The sequence below is a fragment of the Schistocerca piceifrons genome, chromosome 9 (assembly GCF_021461385.2).
Source record: "Schistocerca piceifrons isolate TAMUIC-IGC-003096 chromosome 9, iqSchPice1.1, whole genome shotgun sequence".
Classification (NCBI taxonomy): Eukaryota; Metazoa; Arthropoda; class Insecta; order Orthoptera; family Acrididae; genus Schistocerca; species Schistocerca piceifrons.
Window position 1 is genome coordinate 4841128 of NC_060146.1, and position 19493 is coordinate 4860620.

Sequence of the window (19493 nt, forward strand, 5' to 3'; positions counted from 1 at the left end):
AGACCAGTTTTAGATTCCGATGCTTCACTATTTGTGTACTGTTTCCCGTGGACCATCTTATTGACGATGAAACACAGAAATTGCATCGGAATGAAATACAAAAGGCACAATGCCGACTTCAGTACAAGAAGACTGACGCTTCTTACTGCCTATGTTTTGAACCATTCCTGTGACACTAGAAATAGATTTCGATGCTTCACATCAGGTTTACTGTATCCCTCTGACCTTCTTATTGACGACGAAACACAGAAATTGTAACCGAATTAAATAGAAAAGGCACAATGCCGACTTAAGTAAAAGAAAACTGCCTCTTCCAACTGTCTACGTTTTGAACCATTCCTGTGACACTAGTTATAGATTCCGATGCTTCACTTCAGGTTTACTGTATCCCTCTGACACTCTTATTGACGATGAAACACATAAATTGCATCGGAATTAAATACATAAGGCACAATGCCGAATTAAGTACAATAAGACTGACTCTTCCTACTGTCTATGTTTTGAACCATTCCTGTGACACTGGCTATAAATTCCGATGCTACACTTCAGGTTTACTATATCCCTCTGACCTTCTTATTGACGATGAAACACAGAAATAGCATCCGAATTAAATACAAAAGGCACAATGCCGACCTAAGTACAAGAAGACTGACTCTTCTTACTGTCTATGCTTTGAACTTTTCCTGTTACACTAGTTATAGATCCCGATGCTTCACTTCAGGTTTACTGTATCCCTTGGACCTTCTCATTGACGACGAAACACAGATATTGCATCGGAATTAAATAGAAAAGGCAAAATGCCGACTTATGTACAAGAAGACTGACTCTTCCGTGTCTAAGTTTTGAACCATTCCTGTGACACTAGAAATGGATTCCGATGCTTCACTTCAGGTTTACTGTATCCCTCTGACCTTCTTATTGACGATGAAACACAGTAATTGCATCGGAATTAAATACAAAATGCACAATGCCGACTCATGTACAAGATGACTGACTCTTCTTACTGTCTATGTTTTGAACCTTTCCTGTGACACTAGATATAGATTCCGATGCTTCACTTCAGGTTTTTCTGTATCCCTCTGACCTTCTTATTGACGACGAAACACAGAAACTGCATTAAAATTAAATAGAAAAAGCACAATGCCGACTTAAGTACAAGAAGACTGAATCTTCCTACTGTCTATGTTTTGAACCATTTCTGTGACACTAGTTATTGATTCCGATGCTTTACTTCAGGTTTACTGTATCCCTCTGACATTCTTATTGACGATGAAACACAGAAATTGCATCGGAATTAAATACAAACGGCACTATGCCGACTTAAGTACAACAAGACCGACTCTTCTTACCGACTATGTTTGGAACACTCCCTGTGAGACCTGTTTTAGATTCCGATGCTTCACTATTTGTTTACTGTTTCCCTTGGACCTTCTCATTGACGATGAAACACAGAAATTGCATCGGAATTAAATACAAAATGCACAATGCCGACTTAAGTACAAGAAGACTGACTCTTCTTACTGCCTATGTTTTGAACCATGCCTGTGACACTAGTTATAGATTTCGATGCTTCACTTCTGGTTTACTGTATCCCTCTGACCTTCTTATTGACGACGAAACACAGAAATTGTAACGGAATTAAATAGAAAAGGCACAATGCCGAATGAAATTCAATAAGACTGACTCTTCCTACTGTCTATGTTTTGAACCATTCCTGTGACACTAGTTATAGATTCCGATGCTTCAATTCAGTTTTCCTGCTTTTCTTGGACCTTCTTATTGACGACGAAACACAGAAATTGCATCGGAATGAAATAGAAAGGCACAATGCCGTCTTAAGTACAAGTAGACTAAATCTTCTTACTGTCTATATTTTGAACCATTCCTGTGACACTAGTTATAGATTACGATGCTTCACTGTATGTTTACTGTATCCCTTGGACCTTCCTATTGACGACGAAACACAGAAATTGCATCGGATTTAAATAGAAGGGGCACAATGCCGACATAAGTTCAAGAAGACTGACTCTTCCAACTGCTATGGTTTGAAAGATTCCTTTGACACTAGTTATAGATTCCGATGTTTCCCTTCAGGTTTACAGTATCCCTTGGACCTTCTTAATGACGATGAAACACAGAAATTGCATCGGAATTAAATAGAAAAGGCACAATGTCGACTTAAGTACAAGAAGACTGACTCTTCCTACTGTCTATGTCTTGAACAATTCCTGTGACACTAGTTAAACTTTCCGATGCATCACTTCAGGTTTACTGTATCCCTTGGACCTTCTCAAGACGATGAAACACAGAAATTGCATCGGAATTAAATACAAAAGGCACAATGCCGACTTAAGTACAAGAAGACTGACTCTTCTTGCTGTGTATGGTTTGAACCATTCCTGTGACACTAATTATAGATTCCGATGCTTCACTCTATGTTTACTGTTTCCCTCTTACCTTCTTATTGACGACAAAACACAGAAAGAGCATCGGAATTATATAGAAAATGCACAATGCCGACTTAAGTACAAGAAGACTGACTCTTCTTACTGTCTATGTTTTGAACCTTTTCTGTGACACTAGTTATAGATTCCGATGGTTCACTTCAGGTTTACTGTATCCCTTGGACCTTCTCATTGACGACGAAACACAGATATTGGATCGGAATTAAATAGAAAAGGCAAAACGCCGACTTATGTACAAGAAGACTGACTCTTCCGTGTTTAAGTTTTGAAACATTCCTGTGGCACTAGATATAGATTCCGATGCTTCACTACAGGTTTACTGTATCCCTTAGACCTTTTTATTGACGACGAAACACAGAAATTGCATCGGGATTAAATACAAAAGGCACAATGCCGACTTAAGTACAAGAAGACTGACTCTTCCTACTGTCTATGTTTTAACCATTCCTGTGACACTAGTTATAGATTCCGATGCTTCACTTCCGGTTTACTGTATCCCTCTGACCTTCTTATTGACGATGAATCACAGTAATTGCATCGGAATTAAATACAAAATGCACAATGCCGACTCATGTACAAGAAGACTGACTCTTCTTGCTGTGTATGTTTTGAACCATTCCTGTGACACTAGTTATAGATTCCGATGCTTCACTTCAGGTTTACTGTATCCCTCTGACCTTCTTATTGACGATGAAGCACTATAATTGTATCGTAATTAGATACAAATGGCACAATGCCGACTCATGTCCAAGAAGACTGACTCTTCTTACTGACTATGTTTTGAACACTCCCTGTGAGACCGGTTTTAGATTCCGATGCTTCACTATTTGTGTACTGTTTCCCGTGGACCTTCTTATTGACGATGAAACACAGAAATTGCATCGGAATTAAATACAAAAGGCACAATGCCGACTTCAGTACAAGAAAACTGACTCTTCCAACTGTCTATGATTTGAACAATTCCTGTGACACTAGTTATAGATTCCGATGCTTCACTTCAGGTTTACTGTATCCCTCTGACACTCTTATTGACGATGAAACACATAAATTGCATCGGAATTAAATACATAAGGCACAATGCCGTATTAAGTACAATAAGACTGACTCTTCCTACTGTCTGTGTTTTGAACCATTCCTGTGACACTGGCTATAAATTCCGATGCTACACTTCAGGTTTACTTAATCCCTCTGACCTTGTTATTGACGATGAAACACAGATATTGCATCCGAATTAAATACAAAATGCACAATGCAGACTTAAGTACAAGATGACTGACTCTTCTTACTGTCTATGTTTTGAACTTCTCCTGTTACACTAGTTATAGATCCCGATGCTTCAAATCAATTTTCCTGCTTTTCTTGGACCTTCTTATGGACGACAAAACACAGAAATTGCATCGGAATTAAATAGAAAAGGCACAATGCCGACTTAAGTAAAGAAGACTGACCCTTCCTACTGTATATGATTTGAACCATTCCTGAGACACTAGTTATAGATTCCGATGCTTCACTTCAGGTTTACTGTATCCCTCTGACATTCTTATTGACGATGAAACACAGATATTGCATCGGAATTAAATAGAAAAGGCACAATGCCGACTTAAGTACAAGTAGACTAAATCTTCTTACTGTCTATATTTTGAACCATTCCTGTGACTCTAGTTATAGATTCCGATGCTTCACTTCATGTTCACTGTATCCCCTGGACCCTCTTTTGACGTCGAAACACAGAAATTGCATCGCAATTAAATACAAAAGGCACAATGCCGACTTAAGTACAAGAAGACTGACTCTTCTTACTGTCTATGTTTTGAACCTTATCTGTGACACTAGTTATAGATTCCGATGTTTCACTTCAGGTTTACTGTATCCCTTGGACCTTCTCATTGACGACGAAACACAGATATTGCATCGGAATTAAATAGAAAGGCAAAATGCCGACTTATGTACAAGAAGACTGACTCTTCCGTGTCTAAGTTTTGAACCATTCCTGTGACACTAGATATAGATTCCGATGCTTCACTACAGGTTTACTGTATCCCTTGGACCATTTTATTGACGACGAAACACAGAAATTGCATCGGGATTAAATACAAAAGGCACAATGTCGACTTAAGTACAAGAAGACTGACTCTTCCTACTGTCTACGTTTTAACCATTCCTGTGACACTAGTTATAGAATCCGATGCTTCACTTTAGGTTTACTGTATCCCTCTGACCTTCTTATTGACGATGAAGCACAGTAATTGCATCGGAATTAGAAACAAATGGCACAATGCCGACTCATGTCCAAGAAGACTGACTCTTCTTACAGTCTATGTTTTGAACCTTTCCTGTGACACAAGATATTGATTCCGATGCTTCACTTCAGGTTTTTCTGTATTACCTTGACCTTCTTATTGACGACGAAACACAGAAATTGCATTAAAATTAAATAGAAATAGCACAATGCCTACTTCAGTACAAGAAGACTGAATCTTCCTACTGTCTATGTTATGAACCATTCCTGTGACACTAGTTATAGATTCCGATGCTTCACTTCAGGTTTACTGTATCCCTTGGACCTTCTCATTGACGACGAAACACAGATATTGCATCGGAATTAAATAGAAAGGCAAAATGCCGACTTATGTACAAGAAGACTGACTCTTCCGTGTCTAAGTTTTGAACCATTCCTGTGACACTAGATATAGATTCCGATGCTTCACTACAGGTTTACTGTATCCCTTGGACCATTTTATTGACGACGAAACACAGAAATTGCATCGGGATTAAAAACAAAAGGCACAATGCCGACTTAAGTACAAGAAGACTGACTCTTCCTACTGTCTACGTTTTAACCATTCCTGTGACACTAGTTATAGAATCCGATGCTTCACTTCAGGTTTACTATATCCCTCTGACCTTCTTATTGACGATGAAACACAGATATTGCATCCGAATTAAATAGAAAAGGCACAATGCCGAGTTAAGTACAAGAAGACTGACTCTTCTTACTGACTATGTTTTGAACATTTCCTGTGTGACCCGTTTTAGGTTCCGATGCTTCACTATATGTTTACTGTATCCCTTGGACCCTCTTATTGCCGACGAAATACAGAAATTGCATCGGAATTAAATAGTAAAGGCACAATGCCGACTTAAGTTCAAGAAGACTAACTCTTCCTACTTTCTATGTTTTGAACCATTCCTGTGTCACTAGTTATATATTCCGATGCTTCACTTCAGGTTTACTGTATCCCTTGGTTCTTCTTGTTGACGACGAAACACAGAAATTGCAACGGAATTAAATAGAAAAGGCACAATGCCAACTTAAGTACAAGAAGACTGGCTCTTCTTACTGACTTTGTTTTAAACATTTCCTGTGAGACCAGAAATTGCATCGGATTTAAATAGAAGAGGCACAGTGCCGACTTAAGTTCAAGAAGAGAGACTCTTCCTTCTGCTATGGTTTGAAAGATTCCTTTGACACTAGTTATAGATTCCGATGCTTCACTTCAGGTTTACAGCATCCCTTGGACCGTCTTAATGACGATGAAACACAGAAATAGCATCGGAATTAAATAGAAAAGGCACAATGCCGACTTAAGTACAAGAAGACTGACTCTTCCTACTGTCTATGTTTTGAATCATTCCTGTGACTTTAGTTATAGATTCCGATTCTTCACTTCAGGTTTACTGTATCCCTTCGACCTTCTTATTGATGATGAAACACAGAAATTGCATCGGAATTAAATACAAAAGGCACAATGCCGACTTAAGTACAAGAAGACTGACTCTTCTTACTGTCTATGTTTTGAACCTTATCTGTGACACTAGTTATAGATTCCGATTCTTCACTTCAGGTTTACTGTATACCTTGGACCTTCTTATTGACGACGAAACACAGAAATTGCATTAAAATTAAATAGAAATAGCACAATGCCTACTTAAGTACAAGAAGACTGAATCTTCCTACTGTCTATGGTATGAACCATTCCTGTGACACTAGTTATAGATTCCGATGCTTCACTTCAGGTTTACTGTATCCCTCCGACATACTTAAGGACGATGAAACACAGAAATTGCATCGGAATTAAATACAAACGGCACAATGCCGACTTAAGTACAAGAAGACCGACTCTTCTTACTGACTATGTTTTGAAAACTCCCTGTGAGACCAGTTTTAGATTCCGATGCTTCACTATTTGTGTACTGTTTCCCGTGGACCTTCTTATTGACGATGAAACACAGACATTGCATCGGAATTAAATACAAAATTCACAATGCCGACTTCAGTACAAGATGACTGACTCTTCTTACTGCCTATGTTTTGAACCATTCCTGTGACACTAGTTATAGATTTCGATGCTGCACATCAGGTTTACTGTATCCCTCTGACCTTCTTATTGACGACGAAACACAGAAATTGTAACGGAATTAAATAGAAAAGGCACAATGCCGACTTCAGTACAAGAAAACTGACTCTTCCAACTGTCTATGATTTGAAGAATTCCTGTGACACTAGTTATAGATTCCGATGCTTCACTTCAGGTTTACTGTATCCCTCGGACACTCTTATTGACGATGAAACACAGAAATTGCATCGGAATAAATACATAAGGCACAATGCCGAATTAAGTACAATAAAACTGACTCTTCCTACTGTCTATGTTTTGAACCACTCCTGTGACACTGGTTATAAATTCCGATGCTACACTTCAGGTTTACTATATCCGTCTGACCTTCTTGTTGACGATGAAACACAGTAATTGCATCCGAATTAAATACAAAAGGCACAATGCCGACTTAAGTACAAGAAGACTGACTCTTCTTACTGTCTATGTTTTGAACATTTCCTGTTACACTAGTTATAGATTCCGATGCTTCAATTCAGTTTTCCTGCTTTTCTTGGACCTTCTTATTGACGACGAAACACAGAAATTGCATCGGAATTAAATAGAATAGGCACAATGCCGACTTAAATAAAGAAGACTGACTCTTCCTACTGTATATGATTTGAACCATTCCTGAGACACTAGTTATAGATTCCGATGCTTTGCTTCAGGTTTTCTGTATCCCTCAGACATTCTTATTGACGATGACACACAGATATTGCATCGGAATTAAATACAAAAGGCACAATGCCGACTTAAGTACAAGTAGACTAAATCTTCTTACTGTCTATATTTTGAACCATACCTGTGACTCTAGTTATAGATTCCGATGCTTCACTTCAGGTTCACTGTATCCCCTGGACCCTCTTATTGACGTCGAAACACAGAAATTGCATCGCAATTAAATAGAAAAGGCACAATGCCGACTTAAGTACAAGAAGACTGACTCTTCTTACTGACTATGTTTTGAACATTTCCTGTGTGACCCATTTTAGGTTCCGATGCTTCACTATATGTTTACTGTATCCCTTGGACCTTCTTATTGCCGACGAAACACAGAAATTGCATCGGATTTAAATAGAAGAGGCACAATGCCGACTTAAATTCAAGACGACTGACTCTTCCTTCTGCTATGGTTTGAAAGATTCCTTTGACACTAGTTATAGATTTCGATGCTTCACTTCAGGTTTACAGTATGCCTTGGACCTTCTTAATGACGATGAAACACAGAAATTGCATCGGAATTAAATGGAAAAGGCACAATGCCGACTTAAGTACAAGAAGACTGACTCTTCCTACTGTCTATGTTTTGAATCATTCCTGTGACTTTAGTTATAGATTGCGATGCTTCACTTCAGGTTTACTGTATCCCTTGGCCCTTCTTATTGACGATGAAACACAGAAATTGCATCGGAAACAAAATACAAAAGGCACAATGCCGACTTAACTACAAGAAGACTGACTCTTCTTGCAGTGTATGGTTTGAACCATTCCTGTGACACTAATTATAGATTCCGATGCTTCACTTCAGGTTTACTGTATCCCTTGGACCTTCTCATTGACGACAAATCACAGTTATTGCATGGGAATTAAATACAAACGGCACAATGCCGACTTAAGTACAAGAAGACTGACTCTTCCTACTGTCTATGTTTTAACCATTCCTGTGACGCAAGTTATAGACTCCGATGCTTCACTTCAGGTTTACTGTATCGCTGTGACCTTCTTATTGACGATGAAACACAGATATTGCATCGGAATTCAATACAAAAGGCACAATGCCGACTCAAATACAAGATGACTGGCTCTTCTTACTCTCTATGATTTGAGCCTTTCCTGTGAGACCGGTTTTAGATTCCGTTGCTTCACTTCTGGTTTACTGTATCCCATGGACCTTGTTATTGACAACGAAACACAGAAATTGCATCGGAATTTAATAGAAAAGGCTCATTGCCTACCTAAGTACAATAACACTGACTCTTCTTACTGACTATGTTTTTAACATTCCCTGTGAGACCAGTTTTAGATTCCGATGCTTCACTATATGTTTACTGTTTCCCTTGGACCTTCTAATTGACGATGAAACACAGAATTTGCATCGGAATTAAATACAAAAGGCACAATGCCGACTTAAGTACAAGGAGACTCACTATTCTTACTGCCTATGTTTGAACCATTCCTGTGACACTAGTTATAGATTTCGATGCTTCACTTCAGGTTTACTGTATCCCTCTGACCTTCCTTTTGACGACGAAACACAGAAATTGCAACGGAATTAAATAGAAAAGGCACAATGCCGAATTAAGTACAATAAGACTGACTCTTCCTACTGTCTATGTTTTGAACCATTCCTGTGACACTAGTTAAAGAATCCGATGCATCACTTCAGGTTTAGTGTATCCCTTGGACCTTCTCAAGACGATGAAACACAGAAATTGCATCGGAATTAAATACAAAAGGCACAATGCCGACTTAAGTACAAGAAGACTGACTCTTCTTGCTGTGTATGGTTTGAACCATTCCTGTGACACTGATTATAGATTCCGATGCTTCACTTCAGGTTTACTGTATCCCGCTGACCTTCGTATTGTCGAAGAAACAGAGAAATTGCATCGGAATTAAATAGAAAATGCACAATGCCGACTTAAGTACAAGAAGACTGAATCTTCCTACTGCCTATGTTTTGAACCATTCCTGTGACACTAGTTATAGATTTCGATGCTTCACTTCAGGTTTACTGTATCCCTCTGACATTCTTATTGACGGTGAAACACAGAAATTGTATCGGAATTAAATACAAACGGCACAATGCCGACTTAAGTACAAGAAGACGGACTCTTCTTACCGCCTATGTTTTGAACACTCCCTGTGAGACCAGTTTTAGATTCCGATGCTTCACTATTTGTTTACTGTTTCCGTTGGATCTTCTTATTGACGATAAAACACAGATATTGCATCGGAATTAAATAAGAAAAGCAAAATGCCGACTTATGTACAAGAAGACTGACTCTTCCGTGTCTAAGTTTTGAACCATTCCTGTGACACTAGATATAGATTCCGATGCTTCACTACAGGTTTACTGTATCCCTTGGACCTTCTTGTTGTCGACGAAACACAGAAATTGCATCGGGATGAAATGCAAAAGGCACAATGCCGACTTAAGTACAAGAAGACAGACTCTTCCTACTGTCTATGTTTTAACCATTCGCGTGACACTAGTTATAGATTCCGATGCTTCACTTCAGGTTTACTGTATCCCTCTGACTTTCTTATTGACGATGAAACACAGTAATTGCATCGGAATTATATACAAAATGCACAATGCAGACTCACGTCCAAGAAGACTGACTCTTCTTACTGTCTATGTTTTGAACCTTTCCTGTGACACTAGATATAGATTCCGATGCTTCACTTCAGGTTTTTCTGTATCCCTCTGACCTTCTTATTGACGACGAAACACAGAAACTGCATTAAAATTAAATAGAAAAAGCACACTGCCGACTTAAGTACAAGAAGACTGAATCTTCTTACTGACTATGTTTTGAACCATTCCTGTGACACTAGCTATAGACTCCGATGCTACACTTCAGGTTTACTGTATCCCTCTGACATTCTTATTGACGATGAAACACAGAAATTGCATCGGAATTAAATACAAACGGCACAATGCCGACTTAAGTACAAGAAGACCGAATCTTCTTACTGACTTTGTTTTGAACACTCCCTGTGAGACCAGTTTTAGATTCCGATGCTTCACTATTTGTTTACTGTTTCCGTTGGACCTTCTTATTGACGATAAAACACAGAAATAGCATCGGAATTAAATACAAAAGGCACAATGCCGACTTAAGTACAAGAAGACTGCCTCTTCTTGCTGCCTATGTTTTGAACCATTCCTGTGACACTAGTAACAGATTTCGATGCTTCACTTCAGGTTTACTGTATCCCTCTGACCTTCTTATTGACGACGAAACACAGAAATTGTAACCGAATTAAATAGAAAAGGCACAATGCCGAATGAAGTACAATAAGACTGACTCTACCTACTCTCTATGTTTTGAACCATTCCTGTGACACTAGTTATAAATTCAAATGCTACACTCGAGGTTTACTATATCCGTCTGACCTTCTTACTGATGATGAAACACAGAAATTGCATCCGAATTAATTACAAAAGGCACAATGCCGACTTAAGTACAAGAAGACTGACTCTTCTGGCTGTGTATGGTTTGAACCATTCCTGTGACACTAATTATAGATTCCGATGCTTCACTTCAGGTTTACTGTATCCCGCTGACCTACGTATTGACGACGAAACACAGAAATTGCATCGGAATTAAATAGAAAATGCACAATGCCGACTTAAGTACAAGAAGACTGACTCTTCCTACAGTCTATGTTTTGAAACTTCCCTGTGACACTAGTTATAGATTCCGATGCCTCACTTCAGGTTTACTGTATCCCTTGGACCTTCTTATTGACGATGAAACACAGAAATTGCATCGGAATTAAATACAAAGGGCACAATGCCGACTTAAGTACTAGAAGACTGACTCTTCGTACTGTCTATGTTTTGAACCTTTTCTGTGGCACTAGTTATAGATTCCGATGCTTCACTTCTGGTTTACTGTATCCCTTGGACCTTCTCATTGACGACGAAACACAGATATTGCATGGGAATTAAATAGAAAAGGCAAAAAGCCGACTTAAGTAAAGAACACTGACTCTTCCAACTGTATATGATTTGAACTATTCCTGAGACACTAGTTATAGATTCCGATGCATTACTTCAGGTTCACTGTATCCCTCTGACATTCTTGTTGACGATGAAACACAGAAATTGCATCGGAATTAAATACAAACGGCACAATGCCGACTTAAGTACAAGATGACTGACTCTTCCTACTGTCTATGTTTTAACCATTCCTGTGACACTAGTTATAGACTCCGAAGCTTCACTTCAGTTTTACTGTATCCCTGTCACCTTCTTATTGAAGATGAAACACAGAAATTGCATCGGAATTAAATACAAAAGGCACAATGCCGACTCAAATTCAAGATGACTGGCTCTTCTTACTCTCTATGATTTGAGCCTTTCCTGTGAAACCGGTTTTAGATACCGTTGCTTCAGTTCAGGTTTACTGTATCCCATGGACCTTGTTATTGACAACGAAACACAGAAATTGCATCGGAATTTACTAGAAAAGGCACATTGCCGACCTAAGTACAAGAAGACTGACTCTTCTTACTGACTATGTTTTTAACATTCCCTGTGAGACCAGGTTTAGATTCCGATGCTTCACTATATGTTTACTGTTACACTAGGACCTTCTTATTGACGATGAAACACAGAAATTGCATCGGAATTAAATACATAAGGCACAATGCCGACTTAAGTACAAGAAGACTGACTCTTCTTACTGCCTATGTTTTGAACCATTCCTGTGACCCTAGTTATAGATTTCGGTGCTTCACTTCAGGTTTACTGCATCCCTCCGACCTTCCTATTGACGGGGAAACACAGAAATTGCAACGGAATTAAATAGAAAAGGCACAATGCCGAATATAAGTACAATAACACTGACTCTTCCTACTGTCTATGTTTTGAACCATTCCTGTGACACTAGTTATAAATTCCGATGCTACACTTTAGGTTTACTGTATCCATCTGACCTTCTTATTGACGATGAAACACAGAAATTGCATCCGAATTAACTACAAAAGGCGCAATGCCGACTTAAGTACAAGAAGACTGACTCTTCTTACTGTCTATGTGTTGAACTTTTCCTGTGACACTAGTTATAGATTCCGATGCTTCAATTCAGTTTTACTGCTTTTCGTGGACCTTCTTATTGACGACGAAACACAGAAATTGAATCGGAATTAAATAGAAAAGGCACAATGCCGACTTAAGTACAAGTAGACTAAATCTTCTTACTGTCTATATTTTGAACCAATCCTGTGACACTTGTTATAGTTTACGATGCTTCACTTCAGGTTCACTGTATCCCCTGGACCTTCCTATTGACGTCGAAACACAGAAATTGCATCGAAATTAAATAGAAAAGGCACTATGCCGACTTAAGTACAAGAAGACTGACTCTTCTTACTGACTATGTTTTGAACATTTCCTGTGAGACCAGTTTTAGATTCCGGTGCTTCATTTCAGTTTTACTGTATCCCTTCGACCTTCCATATTGACGATGAAACACAGAAATTGCATCGGAATTAAATACAAAAGGCACAATGCTAACTTAAGTACAAGAAGACTGACTCTTCTTACTGACTATGTTTTGAACATTTCCTGTGAGACCAGTTTTAGATTCTGATGCTTCACTATATGTTTTGCTGTGTCCCTTGGACCTTCTTATTGACGATAAAACACACAAATTGCATCGGAATTAAATACAAAAGGCACAATGCCGACTTAAGTACAACAAGACTGACTTTTCTTACTGACTATCTTTTGAACACTTCCTGTGAGACCAGTTTTAGATTCCGATGCTTCACTATAAGTTTACTGTATCCCTTGGAGCTTCTTATTGACAATGAAACACAGAAATTGCATCGGAATTGAACACAAAACGCACAATGCCGACTTAAGTACAAGAAGACTTAGACTTCTTACTGACTATGATTTGAACATTTTCTGAGAGACCAGTTTTACATTCCGATGCTTCACTATATGTTTACTGTATCCCTTGGACCTTCGTATTGACGATGAAACACAGAAATTGCATCAGAATTAAATACATAAGGCACAATGCCGACTTAAGTACATGAAGACTGACTCCTCCTACTGACTATGATTTCAACATTTCCTGTGAGACCAGTTTTACATTCCGATGCTTCACTATATGTTTACTGTATCCCTTGGACCTTCTTATCGACGATGAAACACAGAAATTGCATCGAAATTAAATAGAAAAGTCACAATGCCGACTTAAGTACAAGAAAACTGACTCTTCTTACTGTCTATGTTTGAACCATTACTGAGATACTAGTTACACAATCCGATGCTTCACTTCTGGTTTACTGTATCCCTCTGACCTTCTTATTGACGAAGAAACACAGAAATTGCATCGGAATTAAATGCAAAAGGCAAAATGCCGACTTAAGTACAAGAAAACTGACTCTTCTCACTGTCTTTGTTTTGAACCATTCCTGTGACACTAGTTATGGATTTCGATGCTTCACTTAAGGTTTACTGTATCCCTCTGACCTTCTTATTGACGATGAAACACAGACATTGCATCAAAATTAAATACAAAAGGCACAATGCCGACTTAAGTACAAGAAATCGAACTCTTCTTACAGTCTGTGTTTTGAACCATTCCTGTGACATTAGTTATCGATTCCGATGCTTCACTTCAGGTTTACTGTATCGCTCTGACCTTCTTATTGACGATGAAACACAGAAATTGCATCGGAATTAAATAGAAAGGCACAATGCCTACTCAAGTACAAGTAGACTGTCTCTTCTTACTGTCTATGTTATAAAGCTTTCCTGTGAGACCGGTTTCAGATTCCGATGCTTCACTTTAGGTTTACTGTATCCCTTGGACCTTCTTACTGACGACGAAACACAGAAGTTGAATCAGAATTAAATAGAAAATACACAATGCTGACTTAAGTACAAGAAAGGTAACTCTTCTTACTGTCTATGGTTCAAATGGCTCTGAGCACTATGGGACTCAACTGCTGTGGTCATTAGTCCCCTAGAACTTAAAACTAGTTAAACCTAACTAACCTAAGGACATCACAAACATTCACGCCCGAGGCAGGATTCGAACCTGCGACCATAGCGGTCTTGCAGTTCCAGACTGCAGCGCCTTTAACCGCACGGCCACTTCGGCCGGCTCCTGTCTATGTTTTGAACCTTTCCTGTGAGACCAGTTTTAGATTCCGATGTTTCATTTCAGTTTTACTGTATCCCTTGGAACTTCCATATTGGCGATGAAACACAGAAATTGCATCGGAATTAAATAGAAAAGGCACAATGCTGACTTAAGTACAAGATGACTCACTCTTCTTACTGACTATGTTTTGTACATTTCCTGTGAGCCCAGTTTTAGATTCCGATGCTTCACTATATGTTTACTGTATACCTTGGACCTTCTTATTGACGATGAAACACAGATATTTGATCGGAATTAATACAAAAGGGACAATGCCGACTTAAGTACAAGAAATCGAACTCTTCTTACAGTCTGTGCTTTGAACCATTCCTGTGACATTAGTTATCGATTCCGATGCTTCGCTTCAGGTTTACTGTATCGCTCTGACCTTCTTATTGACGATGAAACACAGAAATTGCATCGGAATTAAATACAAAGGGCACAATGCCGACTCAAATACATGATGACTGACTCTTCTTATTCTCTATGATTTGAACCTTTCCTGTGAGACCGGTTTTAGATTCCGATGCTTCACTTCAGGTTTACTGTATCTCTCTGACCTTCTTATTGACGATGAAGCACAAGTAATTGCATCGGAATTAAATACAAATGGCACAATATCGACTCATGTCCAGGAAGACTGACACTTTTTAGTGGCTATGTTATGAATCTTTCCTGTGACACTAGATTTAGATTCCGATGCTTCACTTCAGGTCTTACTGTATCCCTCTGACCTTCTTATTGACGATGAAACACAGAGATTGCATCGGAATTAAATACAAAAGGCACAATGCCGACTCAAATACAAGATGACTGACTCTTCTTATTCTCTATGATTTGAACCTTTCCTGTGAGACCGGTTTTAGATTCCGATGCTTCACTTCAGGTTTACTCTCTCCCTTGTACCTTCTTATTGACGACGAAACACAGAAATTGCATCGGAATTAAATACAAAAGGCACAATGCCGACTTATGTACAAGAAGACTGACTCTTCCTACTGTCTACCTTTTAACCATTCCAGTGACACTAGTTATAGACTCCGATGCTTCACTTCAGGTTTACTGTATCCCTGTGACCTTCTTATTGACGATGAAACACAGAAATTGCATCGGAATTAAGTACAAAAGGCACAATGCCGACTCAAATACAAGATGACTCTCTCTTCTTACTCTCTATGTTTTGAGCCTTTCCTGTGAGACCGGTTTTAGGTTCCGTTGATTCACTTCAGGTTTACTGTATCCCTTGCACCTTCTTGTTGACGACGAAACAGAGAAATTGCATCGGAATTAAATAGAAAAGGCACATTGCCGACTTAAGTACAAGATGACTGACTCTTCTTACTGACTATGCTTTGAACATTTCCTGTGAGACCAGTTTTAGATTCCGATGCTTCACTATACGTTTACTGTATCCATTGGACCTTCTTACTGACGATGAAACACAGAAATTGCATCGGAATTAGATACAAAAGACACAATGCCGACTTAAGTACAGGAAGACTGACTCTTCTTACTGCCTATGATTTGAACCATTCCTGTGACACTAGTTATAGATTACAATGTTTCACTTCAGGTTTACTGTATCCCTCTGACCCTCTTATTGACGACGAAACACAGAATTTGCATCGGAATTAAATAGAAAATCCACAATGCAAATTAAGTACAATAAGACTGACTCTTCCTACTGTCAATGTTTTGAACCATTCCTGTGACACTAGTTATAAATTCCGATGCTACACTTCAGGTATACTGTATCCCTTTGACTTTCTTATTGACGATTAAACACAGATATTGCATGGGAATGAAACACAATAGGCACAATGCCTACTTAAGTACAAGAAGACTGACTCTTCTTACTGTCTGTGTTTTGATCTTTTCCTGTGACACTAGCTATAGATTCCGATGCTTCAATTCGCATTTACTGCATCCCTTGGACCTTCTTATTGACGACGAAACACAGAAATTGCATCGGAATTAAATAGAAAAGGCACAATACCGACTTAAGTAAAGAAGACTGACTCTTCCTACTGTATATGTTTTCATCCATTCCTGAGACACTAGTTATTGATTCCGATGCTTCACATCAGGTTCACTGTATCCCTCTGACATTCTTATTGACGATGAAACACAGAAGTTGCATCGGAATTAAATAGAAAAGGCACAATGCCGACTTAAGTACATGAAGACTGACTCATCTTACAGACTGTGTTTTGAACCATTCCTGTGACACTAGTTATAGATTCCGATGCTTCACTTTAGGTTTACTGTATCTCTCTGACCTTCTTATTGACGATGTAACGCAGAAATTGCATCGGAATTAAATACAAAAGCACAATGGCGACTGAAGTACAAGAAGACTGACCCTTCTTACTGTCTATGTTTTGAACCTTTCCTGTGACACTAGTTATATATTAATATGTTTCCCTTCAGGTTTGCTGTATCCCTTGGACCTTCTTATTGACGACGAAACACAGAAAATGCATCGGAATTAAATAGAAAAGGCACATGCCAACTTAAGTGCAAGAAGACTTACTCTTCTTACTGACTATGTTTTGAACATTTCCTGTGAGACCAGTTTTAGATTCCGTTGCTTCACTGTATGTTTCCTGTATCCCTTGGACCTTCTTATTGACGACGAAACACAGAAATTGCATCGGAATTAAGTAGAAAAGGCACAATGCCGACTTATGTACAAGAAGACTGCCTCTTCCTACTGTCTATGTTTTGAACCTTTCCTGTGACACTAGTTATGGATTACGATGCTTCACTTCAGGTTTACTGTATCCCTGGGACCTCCTTATTGACGACGAAACACAGAAATTGCATCGGAATTAAATAGAAAAATCACAAAGCCGAATTAAGTACAATAAGACTGACTCTTCCTACGGTGTATGTTTTGAACCATTCCTGTGACACTAGTTATAAATTCAGATGCTACACTTCAGGTTTACTGTATCCCTCTGACCTTCATATTGACGATGAAACACAGAAATTGCATCGGAATTAAATACAACAGGCACAATGCCGACATAAGTACAAGAAGACTGACTCTTCCTACTGTCTATGATTTGAACTATTCCTGTGACACTAGTTATAGAGTCCGATGCTTCACTTCAGGTTTACTGTATCCCTCTGACATTATTATTGAAGATGAAACACCTTAATTGCATAGGAATTAAATAGAAAAGGCATAGTGCCGACTTAAGTACAAAAAGACTGACTCTTCTTACAGTCTATATTTTGAACCATTGCTGTGACACTAGTTATCGATTCCGATGCTTGACTTCAGGTTTACTGTATCCCCTGGAGCTTCGTATTGACGAGGAAACACAGAAATTGCATCGGAATTAAATAGAAAAGGCACAATACCGACTTAAGTACAAGAAGACTGACTCTTCTTACTGAATCTGTTTTGAACCTTTCCTGTGAGACCGGTTTCAGATTCCGATGCTTCACTTCAGGTTTACTGTATCCCTTGGACCTTCATATTGACGACGATTCCCAGAAAATGCATCGGAATTAAATACAAAAGGCACAATGCCGACTTAAGTACAAGAAGACTGACTCTTCTTGCTGTGTATGTTTTGAACCATTCCGGTGACACTACTTATAGATTCCGATGCTTCACTTCAGGTTTACTGTATCGCTCTGACCTTCTTATTGACGATGAAGCACAGTAATTGCATCGGAATTAAATACAAATTGCACAATGCCGACTCATGTCCAAGAAGACTGACTCTTCTTACTGTCTATGCTTTGAACCTTTCCTGTGGCACTAGATATAGATTCCGATGCTTCACTTCAGGTTTACTGTATCCCTCTGACCTTCTTATTGACGACGAAACACAGAAATTGCATTTGAATTCAGTAGAAAAGGCACAATGCCGACATAAGTACAAGAAGACTGACTCCTCCCACAGCCTATGTTTTGAACCATTCCTGTGACACTAGTTATAGATTTCGATGCTTCACTACAGGTTTACTGTATCCCTCTGAACTTCTTATTGACGACGAAACACAGAAATTGCATCGGAATTAAATAGAAAATGCACAAAGCCGAATTAAGTACAATAAGACCGACTCTTCCTACGGTGTATGTTTTGAACCATTCCTGTGACACTAGTTATAAATTCAGATGCTACACTTCAGGTTTACTGTATCCCTCTGACCTTCATATTGACGATGAAACACAGAAATTGCATCGGAATTAAATACAACAGGCACAATGCCGACTTAAGTGCAAGAAGACTGACTCTTCTTACTGTCTATGTTTTGAACATTTCCTGTGACACTAGTTATAGATTCCGATGCTTCAATTCAGTTTTACTGCATCCCTTAGACCTTCTTATTGACGTCGAAACACTGAAATTCCATCGGAATTAAATAGAAAAGGCACAATGCCGACTTTAGTTAAAGAAGACTAACTCTTCCTACGCTCTATGATTTGAACCATTCCTGTGACACTAGTTATAGATTCCGATGCTTCACTTCAGGTTTACTGTATCCCTTGGTCCTTCTTATTGACGGCGAAACACAGAAATCGCATCGGAATTAAATAGAAAAGCCACAATGCCAAATTAAGTACAAGAAGACTTACTCTTCTTACTGACTATGTTTTGAACATTTCCTGTGAGACCAGTTTTAGATTCCGATGCTTCACTGTATGTTTACTGTATCCCTTGGACCTTCTTATTGACGACGAAAAACAGAAATTGCATCGGATATAATAGAAGAGGCACAATGCCGACTTAAGT